General features: G+C 36.6%; 1 protein-coding gene across 1 annotated transcript in view; it reads left to right on the top strand.

Moving 5' to 3' along the window:
• The first annotated feature begins 11,263 nt into the window (after window positions 1-11,263).
• SCIN (scinderin) overlaps window positions 11,264-12,067 on the top strand; it is a 50,850-nt gene continuing 50,046 nt past the window's right edge. Inside the window, exon 1 of the mRNA XM_084897100.1 lies at window positions 11,264-11,932. The gene's annotated coding sequence lies outside the window, so the exon portion shown is untranslated. The remainder of the gene's footprint in view (window positions 11,933-12,067) is intronic.

Genomic DNA, 12,067 nt, shown 5'->3' on the forward strand with positions numbered 1-12,067 from the left:
CCATTAGGAATCTTGCTTTTGGAACTGTTATATCCTGTGAGGGGGAATAAAAGAAGTTACTACTCAGGTCTTAGGAAAGTTTGGACCAAAAGAAAATAAATAGCCCAAATCAAACAAACAAACAAACTGTTAAGCAAAACAAAAATTATTTATGACTTTAGAAGATAACTGAAGAACTTGAATTTTGCTTGGGTATTCAATATCAATGAATTAATGTTCATTTTTTATATGTCATAGTGGAGCTATGCTTATGCTTAAAAAATAAAAGCATTTTTATCTTTTAGGGGAAACCTCCTAAAAGATAATTACTGATAAAATTATGTGCTATATCACAATATGAGGAATGGAAAGAGATATGTTGGAGGTGTGTTTGAAGAATTTGGGCTAGAAATTGATCACTTTTATGCTAGGTGATGGTTACATGGGGATTCATTACATGATTCTGAAAGAAAAAATCCTATACTTAGATTTATAATTCAACACATAAATATAACTCAATAAGAAAAAAAGCATTAGTACTGATAACACACACACACACACACACACACACACACACACACACACACCTAGAAAAAATAAATTTATTTCAATGGGAAAATATAGGAAAGCAGCTAAGAGTGTGGCCTCTGGAATCAGATTACCTCTGTTATGATACTCTAATAATTTTGGACAAGTTATTAAGCCTCTTTCCTTCTTTACAACATGGGATAGAAATACTACATAAATTATATGGTTGTTTTAAGTAATGAAAGAGACAAATACATACAAAGTGCTTACAACAGAGTCTGGAATATCAAGGTGTTCAATGAATGTTAACCCTTATGAACTATTAGGAAAAAAATTGCAAAATCCAGAAAGCCTCATTCATAACCCTGTTATTCAGGGAATTTAATCACTTTTACTCAAAATAAAGGAAAGTGTTACCTTTTGAAGGTGTGTTTAGTTAAATATTTCACTTGTTACAGTTAGAATTACAGACTTGAGTTGAAATTAATTTTCTTGGAGGCAACATAATATAAACTATACAACCACCAGGGATCAGTATTGTTACAAATGGAACTTCAACTGAAGAATTTTTTTTTAAATATATATATATATTATTGATTTCAGACAGGAAGGGAGAGGAAAAGAGAGATAGGAACATCAATGATGATAGAGAATCATTGATAGGCTGCCTCCTGCACCACTACCCCCCCCCCCCCCCCCCTGCCCAGGGATCACACTCACAACCTGAGCATGGAATTGAACCCAGCACCCTTATGTTCTCAGGCCGAGGCTCTACCCACTGAGCAAACCCAGTTAGGGCTGAAGAATTTTTTGAAACATAATTGACCTCACATTTTATTTAATTACAAAGTGAAAACGCTTATGGAGAGAGTTTCCTTCTTTGTGACTTTTAACATCTCCCATTGGCTTGTGGCAGGATTTAGAGCCACTCACTGAGAAGAGAACCCCGTTTAACTGCAGCTTGCAAAGGTCAAGGAACTCTTGCAAGCCGAGACATTAGTGATGTTTTTTTTAATTAGCTTCTGAAAGTGTACAAATCCTCTTTCAGTTCAAGCTAATGCATTTAAACCATCTAAGAAAAACTTTCTTTTATAACTTACTAAAAGCAATCACAGTTCATGCTACTCCAGGCTCAGCAAATATTTTAGTTTTGTTTAATAATTTTTGTGTCCCTGAAATAAGTTCAGCTCCAGAAATAGAATATGCAACTCTATGTACATTTAAGATTAAGTTGCCAAATTTTAAATAGATTCCCTTATTTTTATCCAGTTTAAAATACTATTTCTGATTTACTTATACAAGAATAAATGAAGTACTGGTCTTCATCATGAAATGAATAGTTTATACAGTATCTTGAATCTTAGCTTACTTTCTTTCAAATTTTCATATACAAGTTTTAAATATTATAACAAAATCCTCAAAATTGCATTTTGCCAATGGAATATTTGTTATTTGGAAAAAACAAATTCCAAATACAATAAGATACAGTATTTATTAGTAACAGTACAATCTTTTCCATATATATATATATATATATATATTCCCAGTATAATTTACCAAACTTTGTGACAACTTATGAAAGAGACATTTTTAAAAAAATATATTTTATTGATTTTATACAGAGAGGAAGGGAGAGAGATAGAGAGTTAGAAACATCGATGAGAGAGAGTCATCAATCTGCTGCCTCTTGCACACCCCCTACTGGGGATATGCCCACAACCAAGGTACATGCCCTTGACCGGAATCGAACCCAGGTCCCTTCAGTCCCCAAGCCGACGCTCTATCCACTGAGCCAAACCGGTTTCAGCAAAAGAGACATTTTGGATTAAAATTTAAGCATTGCACTAAGTACAGGTAATTAATGTTAGAAAATGAACTTCAGCAATATATTTTAATAGTAATACTTATAACAGCATAATACTAAAGCTTGATTTTTATTTATCACCTTTTAATAAGGTGGTAGCCTATAGAAGCTCTACAATCATAGGAACTATAAATAAAGTATTTTCATGATGCTTAAATCATTTTTTAGTGGAGCCAGAAAGAATCCAGTCCCTTGATCAAGTGATCATTATTTTTTCCTGGGTTTCAATGGAATGCTGGAAAATTACCAGTGACATGTCAAAATTCCAGGCTTGGTAGACACTGTTGGTGCTGCCTATATCCTCTCTCTCTATCCTGCCAGAGCATTTCTGCTTAACTTCCTCTCCTTACTGAAGGCTCTGGCTGCTGGAGGGCCACAGGTCAGAAGCGCCCAGCAACAGTCCTGACACTGAACTGAGGGGCCTGTCCTCCAGTGTTCCTCCAGGCTCCCCAAGACAGTGAAGCTCCAGTGAACCCACTTCCTTGGCTTCTTTCCTTTTCCTGTCTTCCTTTCTTCCATTCTTACTCTGTTTTGAGGATCACCTCTGTAAGGTAAACCTCACGTTTTAAAAAAGTTGATTCCGGAAATTCTGATCTCACACCTCTTTGTTCTTTTAGATAGCTGAGGGCTTCCAGAAATCTCTCTTGAATGTTTATCTTCCGTGCATTTCCTTATGAAAACATGGGTGGATTTGGGCATTGTCCTGGATCCTAGGGAAATATGCACTGTGCCAGAAGGAACAGAAAAGTTCCAAAACAACAAGTCACTTTTCAAACTAAAGTTGCCTACATTGAAATTCCCTTGCAGTAACAGTGATAAGAATACTGTCATCACGGCTTTGATTTAGTTTGTGAAAGTTAGATCTCTCAACCATACCTGGAAATGCTGAAAAAAACTTGCCCTTTCTGTTAACACCCAAAGTCAAAGTGATGTTCTAGCCTCAGGTGAAGCTAAGAAGCAGATAAGCGAGAATAATGCTTACTCATTACCAAGCTTTCCTAAAGCAGGCATTGCAAATTCTGTTGGTTTGCATCCTTCACTTAACAAGAAGAATTATATATATAGCCACATATTCTCTTAGAGGATAAATATCATGCTATCTGGGGAGGATATAAATGGTAAAAGGTAAAAATATAGAGAACAATGTGACAACCTGAGTTGAAATATACAAGAAGGACCCTTTTCCAGGGGGATTTTCCAATGATAAAAAAAAAAAAAAAAAAGAGAGAGAGAGAAAAGTTTACTTTGTGGTACAGCACCATTTCTTAAGGTTTAAATTTTCCCCTAGAAGTAGATTTCTTTTCAGAAATCTTAGAGTAGTATCTATTTCTCAAAAGAATTCAAGAGTTATACATATGAACTTTATGTTCATATGTATAAGGTGACATAAACTAAGACAATCAACATTTATTTTGTAGGTTTATGGCACATTAAATCACAGCCTGAATCTTTCTTTTTCTTTTCCCCCCAATATATGTTTTGAAGTTTTGGTGTTTTTGTTTTTTCAAACATTCAAATATATTAAAAGAGAGATCTCTGAGACAAAAACTGTCCTTGGTCCTAACCAGTTTGGCTCAGTGGATAGTGTTGGCCTGAAGACTGTATGGGTCCCGGGTTTGATTCTGGTCAAGGGCAAGTACCTTATATCTCCGTTGCAGGCTGATCCACAGCGCCCCGAAGGGCCCCATGCAGGAGGCAACCAATCCATATGTCTCTCTCACATGGATGTTTCTCTCTCTCTCTCTCTCTCTCTCTCTCTCTCTCTCTCTCTCTCTCTCTCCCCCTCCCTCCCTCCCTCCCTCCCTCTCTCCTTCTCTCTCTCTCTCTCTCTCTCTCTCTCTCTCTCTCTCTCTCTCTCTCTCTCTCTTTCTCTCTCTCTTTCTCTCTCTTTCTCTCCACCCCCTCCCTTCCACTTTCTCTAAAAATCAATGCAAAAGTGTCCAACAACAGCAAAAAATGTCCTTGAAGGTTAGGCTTGGAGAATTTCTGATTCCAGAGGGGGAAAAGTCTTTGCTTTAACATATTAATTAAAATTATTTTCTAAAATTTTGTTTTATTTTAAAATCTTGAGGGAAAATAAACAAATAACTTGAAATTTCTTTGTTTTTGATAACTATTTGCTAATTGTCATTTAAGTGAAGAAAAAAAGAGTAGATACTCATACCACTGACATTTTTATCATGTGAATTATCCTATCTTTTTTTTTTTCAGTTTAACTATGAAAACTAAATGGAATAAAATCAAATGAGGATTTAATAGCTCTGTTTGCATAAGCAACATTAAGTGGAAAGATGAGGCAATGAGTGATATCATTTCCCACAGGATGTTCTGCATAATAAAAATTCCTTGGAATTTTAACAGCTGAGCCAAGAACAAGAAATGCATTCTTTAGAAAAATAAATGTAGCAAATACTGGATTAAATACATTATACAAGTGAGTTTACGATTGTCCTTTTTACTTCACATTATCCTATAACCCAACGACTTTTAATCACTTGTAGTAAATGCACTGGTGCGAATCCCCTTCATCTCTCTCCTGCATTATTGCATAGCCTCCTATCTGGAGGTCCCCCACCTCAGTCTATGCTCAACAAACAGCAGTGTTTGGCTTTTCTAAAAGGCAATTCCTGCCCAGCAAGTGTGGCTCAGTGTTGAGCATGGACCTCTGAACTAGGAGATTCCTGGTCAGGACAAATGCGTGGGTTGCAGGCTTTATCTCCAGTGTGGGGCACACAAGAGGCAGCCAGTCAATGATTCTTTCTCATCATTGATGTTTCTATCTCTTTCTTCCTCTCCCTACCTCTCTGAAATTATAATATATATTTAAAATTAAAAATAAAAGGCAGTTCCCATCATGCCATTCCTCTGCTCAAAACTCCGATGTCTTTACATCTTAAGTCAAAATGTTTTCAGTAGCCTACATGGTCTACTTTATAAGAGACACAGCTTGTAAAGAGGATCTGGAAACAATATCCAGGCTTCTTAACTGCAAAACCTGGTCCATGTGCAAAACCCTTCAATGCACAGGCAGACACTCTATTCACTGAGCCAAAACATTTTTAATATTTTTAAACAAATAAAAGTACTTTCTAAAAAAAAAAAAAAAAAAAAAAAAGTACTATAGTGCCAAACCATAGAAAACACTCAAATACTATTTATGTAGTTCTTCCAATTAATAGTGAGGCTTAAATCAATGAGCACTCTTTATATATTTTAGTGGCCAGATTACTCCATATGTTCACATTACTTTTCCATAAAGTTCCTTGACTTTATTTTGGCTGCATCCTTTTGTTTTTATATATTCCTAATATTCTTAGTTATTTACAGGAAGTGAAAAGATTTTCACAGTCTACCACCCATCATTTAATTTTGTATTTTTTTGTCCTGTTTTGAGGCCACATCTTTAGTTGAACGTAGTCAAAGTGATAAAATTTTCCTTTATATTTATATTTCATGGTATTTTGGGTATTAAGAAATCATTTTTTTTACTCAGAAATCAAATACACATACAGTTTTTAGTATTTAAATTTATATCTCACTTTATAACACATTCTAACTATTTAATAATCTTGTTTGACTTTCTTATTCTATTAGTTTGTTAGGAGATTTCTTAGCTTTTTATTCTCAGACTACAGGCCCGGTGCACTGGGGATGGGGGTCCCTCTGCCCAGCCTGCACCCTCTCCAATCTGGGACCCCTCAGGGGATGTCCCAGGGATCAGTCCTAAACCAGCAGTCGGACATTCCTCTCACAATCCAGAACTGCTGGTTCCCAACCACTTGCTTACCTGCCTGCCTGATTGCCCCTAACTGCTTCTGCCTGCCAGCCTGATCACCCCCTAACCACTCTCCTGCCAGCCTGATCAATGCCTAACTGCTCCCCTCCTGGCCTGATCGCTCCCAACTGCCCTCCCCTGCCAGCCATCTTGTGGTGGCCATCTGTGACCAGATGGGCGCAGCCATCTTGTTCGAGGGCGTGACAGTTGATTTTCATATTACCTATTTATTACATAAGATTACTATCTGCCATTAATAAGTTTTTTTCTAGTAATTACTAATATCTTTTATTATTTTTTCTGATCTTATTGTATTGTCCAAGACTGCCAGTACCCTGTTAGATAGTAATGAGATATTGGGGCTCCTATTATTTTTTTCCTATATTTTTCCAATCAGATAAAATCCTTCTAAATTAAGCATATCAAACTCAAAGGCTAACATGGGCCAAATAAACAAGGCATGTGGCCCATGGGTCGCAAGTTTGACATGCTTGTTCCAAATGTTTTCCATTTGATATTTTATTGCTATAATTTATTATTGTGCCATTAGATAAAGAAGTGTTCCCTTTTTCTTAGTTTTGTCAGATGCAGAATATAGAGTTCTCTGAAATAATAAAGTAAAATATTTTCAACAATCCTTTCGATAAATTTGAATAGTCCATAGAAACCTCCATATATCAAGGTAAGGGGAAGCTAAGAGTGAAAGGAATGCCAGCCAAGTTGCTTAATTTAAACTCATATTAAGAGATGTTGAATCAAGAAGAGAATTAGCTGAAGGAAGTGATTTCTGGTCAGTGGGAAGGAAATCTTGACTTTCTTAAACAATCTGCTATTTTTGGTTTAGGTGAACTAATGAACTTTACTTTTGTAAGTACCTGCACAACAAAATGAAGATCTGATCATGTCTATGCTAAGTAATTGTTGAAGTATTTCTTGAAAATATGAAGTTATTTCTCACAAGCTGGTAAACTCAGGGCTACAAACAAAACTGAATAACATGTTAATTGTAATTATTAATAAATAGACACATTTATAAAAATCAGAGAAACAAAAGTTGTTATAATCTCAAGCAGTTTTAGCTCAATTTTATATTTTAAAACCACAATTATCTTCAGATCTCTACTCACATAAATATAAGCGTAAAGCAAAAATTATCATTTTAAAATCATAAATCTCCACAAGACCTTGGATTCTCAACTTTTCTTTTAGGCATAAGCATTCTCTAATATGTAATCTCCTAAACTGATGATGATGTCCTCTCTCAATAATCTTACAGGGGTTAGCTATTTCCTATATAATAACATAACAATAATAATAACAAATGAGCCGGGACCGGTTTGGCTCAATGGATAGAGCATCGGCTTGGGGACTGAAGGGTCCCGGGTTCGATTCCGGTCAAGGGCATGTACCTTGGTTGTGGGCATATCCCCGGTAGGGGGTGTGCAAGAGGCAGCTGATCGATGACTCTCTCATCGATGTTTCTAACTCTCTATCTCTCTCCCTTCCTCTCTGTATAAAATCAATAAAATATATTAAAAAAAATAATAATAATAACAAATGATTTTATTTATAATAAAAATATAAGATGAAAGTGCTGATTTTATCTACTATAGTAAGCAGGCTTACAAAATATAGATTATTAATCAAAACGGCAGACATTGAAGGCTAATAAAACTTTTACCTTAGTACTTACTGAGGCATTACTGTGCAATTTTTAAATAACTCATTAGTGAAAGGGAAAGTCCTAGATCCTGATTAATGCTCTTTTTTTTTTCTTTAGAAGAAAGGTGAATTTTAAAATAAGTTTTAATTTGTCTAGTATGAAGAGGGATGAAATACCCTTCCTTAGAATATATTTTCACTTTAATCATAACATATCTTTGATAATTACTGGGGCTAAGATCCCTGCTGATTATTAATTAACCTCATGTATATTGACTGTGTAGTCAGGGGTTTGCCATACATGATCTTTTTTAATCCTCAAAGCACTCAAGTTTTTAACTGCAGTTTCTATGCTTAAACCCTCAAATAATTTGGTAAATCAAACGTAAGTTACTAACAGCAGAATGTGTGAACTAAAATATAATAATGCTTTTCCTTGTACTTTCAAAGTTCTTTAGCTTGGCTAATAATCAAACTAATAGAGTCAGACTAAAAGGAGAAAATCAAATTTGTAATATGTATGCACAGAATATTCATATAAGCATGAAAATTCCAAAGACAGTGAGGCAAAATTGGGTATATATGACATTTTGGACATAGGAGAGAAGGAAGGGATGCAGTCTTAGATTTTAGAAGTGAAAATGAGCAATTTGCAGGTAATTGAGGGAGAGCCTGTAAGTAAACTTTTGCTAGAAAAGCCCAAAACAATGAGATGTGTGTTGGGGGTGGGTAAGATGGGGGGTAACTTAGTAAACATACCCCAGGCTAGATGTCCTCCCACCCACCATACTCAATTCAAAGTAGATTTATTTGCCAGTTTTTCTAACAAGTCTCTTGGGCAGAAAAGGAGGGGATGGTGAAACATTTTTCCTGAGACTTACATTCTTAATAACTAGCTTAAAATCAATATCCCAAAAAGCACAGATTTGGGGGTGGCAAAACTTTGGTTTCCTTTAAGGACTACCAGTAAAAGAAATCTATTATTAATTATATTATTTTGTTGTTTGTAATGAAAGGAAAGCAAATAAGTAGCACTCTAGAAGCATTTTTTTCTCCTTGGACAAAAGTCTACTTCCTGTCTTTGGCATATATTTAATTTCAACAACTCTGTGGTCACAATGCTGTGATGAAAATAAAATAAGAGCTTTTCAACTTTAAGAGTCTGCAACTTGGGGAATGAAGATTATTTGAAGCTAACTAGTGTGTGTGTGTGTGTGTGTGTGTGTGTGTATAACAACTCAATGAATTGCATGCACAATGAATCAATTATACTATTTAAGTTAGTTATTTATTTCCAGGGTTAAGCTATGCAACATTTCTCCTTAGTCATTAACATTCTAGAAGATCACCTACCATGAATTCAACCACAAGCTGACACCTCAAACCTCCTGACTCTTAGTAAAAAAACTTACTCACCTTACCTGTTTCTAACTAGCCTGAGAGAAGATTGATAACTTGATTTTTTAATGTAATTTAATCCAAAATCAACTATTCAATGACATCTTTTCAGCAGTTGTTACTGTTATTGTTGTAACTAGCGAGGTTATTAATATTAGTAAAAGGAAGAGAGCAAAGGGGAGGCTAGACATTATAAGCATGGTCATCTGGGCAGCTTCACCTGGAGGCTACAGCCTCACTCCCCAGGGACCCACACAGGTCCATCCTCTGCAGATCACTGAGGGGAGGGATTGAACGAAGGGGGAGGTGGGCACTCTGGCAGTGAAGATGGGAATCAGAAGGTGGAAGTCAGAGAGTGGGCAGCTGGGAAAAATTCTGGACACCTAGCTGATGAGCGTGGAGATAAAATGAGGGTGCTGAGTCAAAATGAAATCATGTTGTTAATGAAATTAGGAATAATAGGAGAAGCATGTTTGGATGGAATGATGAGACTGAGCATGCTGAACTTGACCTTCACAAGGTCAATTAAGTAGCTGTTCAAGTTTGAATCCAGAGATTGCCTAGCTAGGTCAGAGTTAGTGTGATGGGAGTGAGCACTTGACTCAGGCACAAAATTTAAGGGAGATGGGGGGAGCGGGGGGAATCAGTAATTAAGGTCAATAATATTTTAATGCAGTATGTTCTAAAATATCAAAATTAATGCCAAAATGATAAACCAAATACCAAAAGTTCAAGTAAAGGAAGATCAGTATTTCCCTTAAGGCCTCAGCTTTTAGCATGGTCCTGTGAAGCAGTGTTAGCAGTACTGCCTTTACTTAAAGTTTGGTATTTTTATCATGATTTTTGACATTAATTTAAAAATTTTAAAATACTACCTCAAAGTAGTATTGATCTTGATTACTAAACTTTTTTTTGGTACATTCTAGGCATTTGCCTCAGACCTGGTCTACGTGAAAGGGAATTTCACTTACCTATACCAAAGTTTTCTTTTTATTTCTTCATTAAAAGGAAAGGAATTATCACAAAAACTGAAATTGAACTAAACTAATAACTCTGTCTTAAATCCAGAGCTTCAGTTCTCATAATTTTTTTTTCCCTAGAGAAAACAAGAAAAAAAAAATGATTTCCACTTTACAGATAAGGAAATCAAGTCATACGATGAATGACTCAGAACAAAATTTAAACTTCTTGGTGTTGCATTAGACACTCTAGATCAGAAGCCTCTCTCTAGGAACAAGCTGGAAGAAAGTAAAAATATCACCTATACTTACGTGAACAAACCTTGACCAAATAATTTGGATTGAAAGAGTAAGTTTTTGCAAGCAGCATGTGCTTTTGCATTAGACACAGCTTGTCTTCCTCTTTGGCCACTCACCAGCTGAGTGACCTCTGACAAGTTCCAAAGTAGGGGTGTCGAACTCAATCAGAGAAGGGGCCAAAATCTAAAATCCAGCCTAAATCGCAGGTCGAATGGTTTACTGAACAGTCATAAACTGACAATGTCATAAACTGACAGCGGAGTGCAGTGATGACAGCGCGGTGCGGGCCACATTGCAAGGCCTGGCGGGCTGGATTTGGCCCGCGGGCCTTGTGTTTGACACATGTGTTCCAAAGCCTCAGTTTCCTCATCTGTAAAATGAGCCTGACACACCTACCTTTCATTGTCTGGATTAGGAGGGAAAATAATGTAGCTAGTGATATTTATCATCCCGGATCTTGACCTATAACACAGTGTTTCCCAACCTTCTCTCATGATGAGAATCACCTGGTGGAGTTGTTAAAACACAGATTCCTGAATCCCAACTAAGAAGTGCTAAACTAGAATTTTTGAGAACATATAGATAAAATTGCATACCTAACTTAGTGCTCTGTATATAACATCTGTGTTAGAGCACTAGTTAAGTATACAATTTTACCTATATGTTCCCAAAAATTCTAGTTTAGCACTTCTTAGTTGGGATTCAGGAATCTGTGTTTTAACAACTCCACCAGGTGATTCTCATCATGAGAGAAGGTTGGGAAACACTGCTATAACAGATAACACACACAACACAGGAAAATTCCAGATTTTATTTTTAAAGTGGCAGGTGAAATAGAGGTAAATATTATTATACATCTTGCACTTTTTTTTTTTTTTTTACTGTGGTCATATAATATCTATTAAAAACCACTAAGGAAATAAGTGAAGTATACATTGTTAGTGACTTTCAGAGTCTTGCAATTTGGGAAATGATGACAGGAAATGTACATGCATAAAAATCATCTTTCTTACTCTTCACATGGCCAGCAATTTGCTTTTTTAATAACAGTAAGTAAACTCCTTTGCCATTTCAGTTAGATGATTGCAAAATACATAGTAAAGTTCCATCTGTATTTTGCGGTGCTTCGCCTGTGCTGAAGAAGCAAAAATCGGGGGAAAAGGAGAACATTTTTGAAGCCAGATAACAGGTAAGGGGCAAGTCAGACCAAGCACAATGTCACAGCCGCACACAGCCCGCCTGAGAGCACCCCAGGAGCGCAGTACCTCTTCTTTTCAGCAACTGTCTTGACCAAAGGAGGCAGAGAGCTTAACCGCAGCTCCTGAATCCCAGGGGGATTACAGAGTCTGTCCCTGGGGTAAGACCCCCAGCCTTCCAGGTTTTCATCCCGCCCAAAGCTGGTTTTCAAGGCACATTCCAACTGGAAAGATCAGGACAGAGCAACTTCAGCCATCAAGAATGGAGCGAGTGGCCAAAACCTGTTTGGCTCAATGGATAGAGCGTCGGCCTGTCCCGGGTTCGATTCCGGGCAAGGGCATGTACCTTGGTTGTGGGCAGATCCCCAGTAGGGGGTGTGCAGGAAGCAGCTGATCAATGATTCTC

Source organism: Pipistrellus hanaki, assembly GCF_964339955.1.
Source record: "Pipistrellus hanaki genome assembly, chromosome: 10".
In the NCBI taxonomy this organism is placed as follows: domain Eukaryota; kingdom Metazoa; phylum Chordata; class Mammalia; order Chiroptera; family Vespertilionidae; genus Pipistrellus; species Pipistrellus hanaki.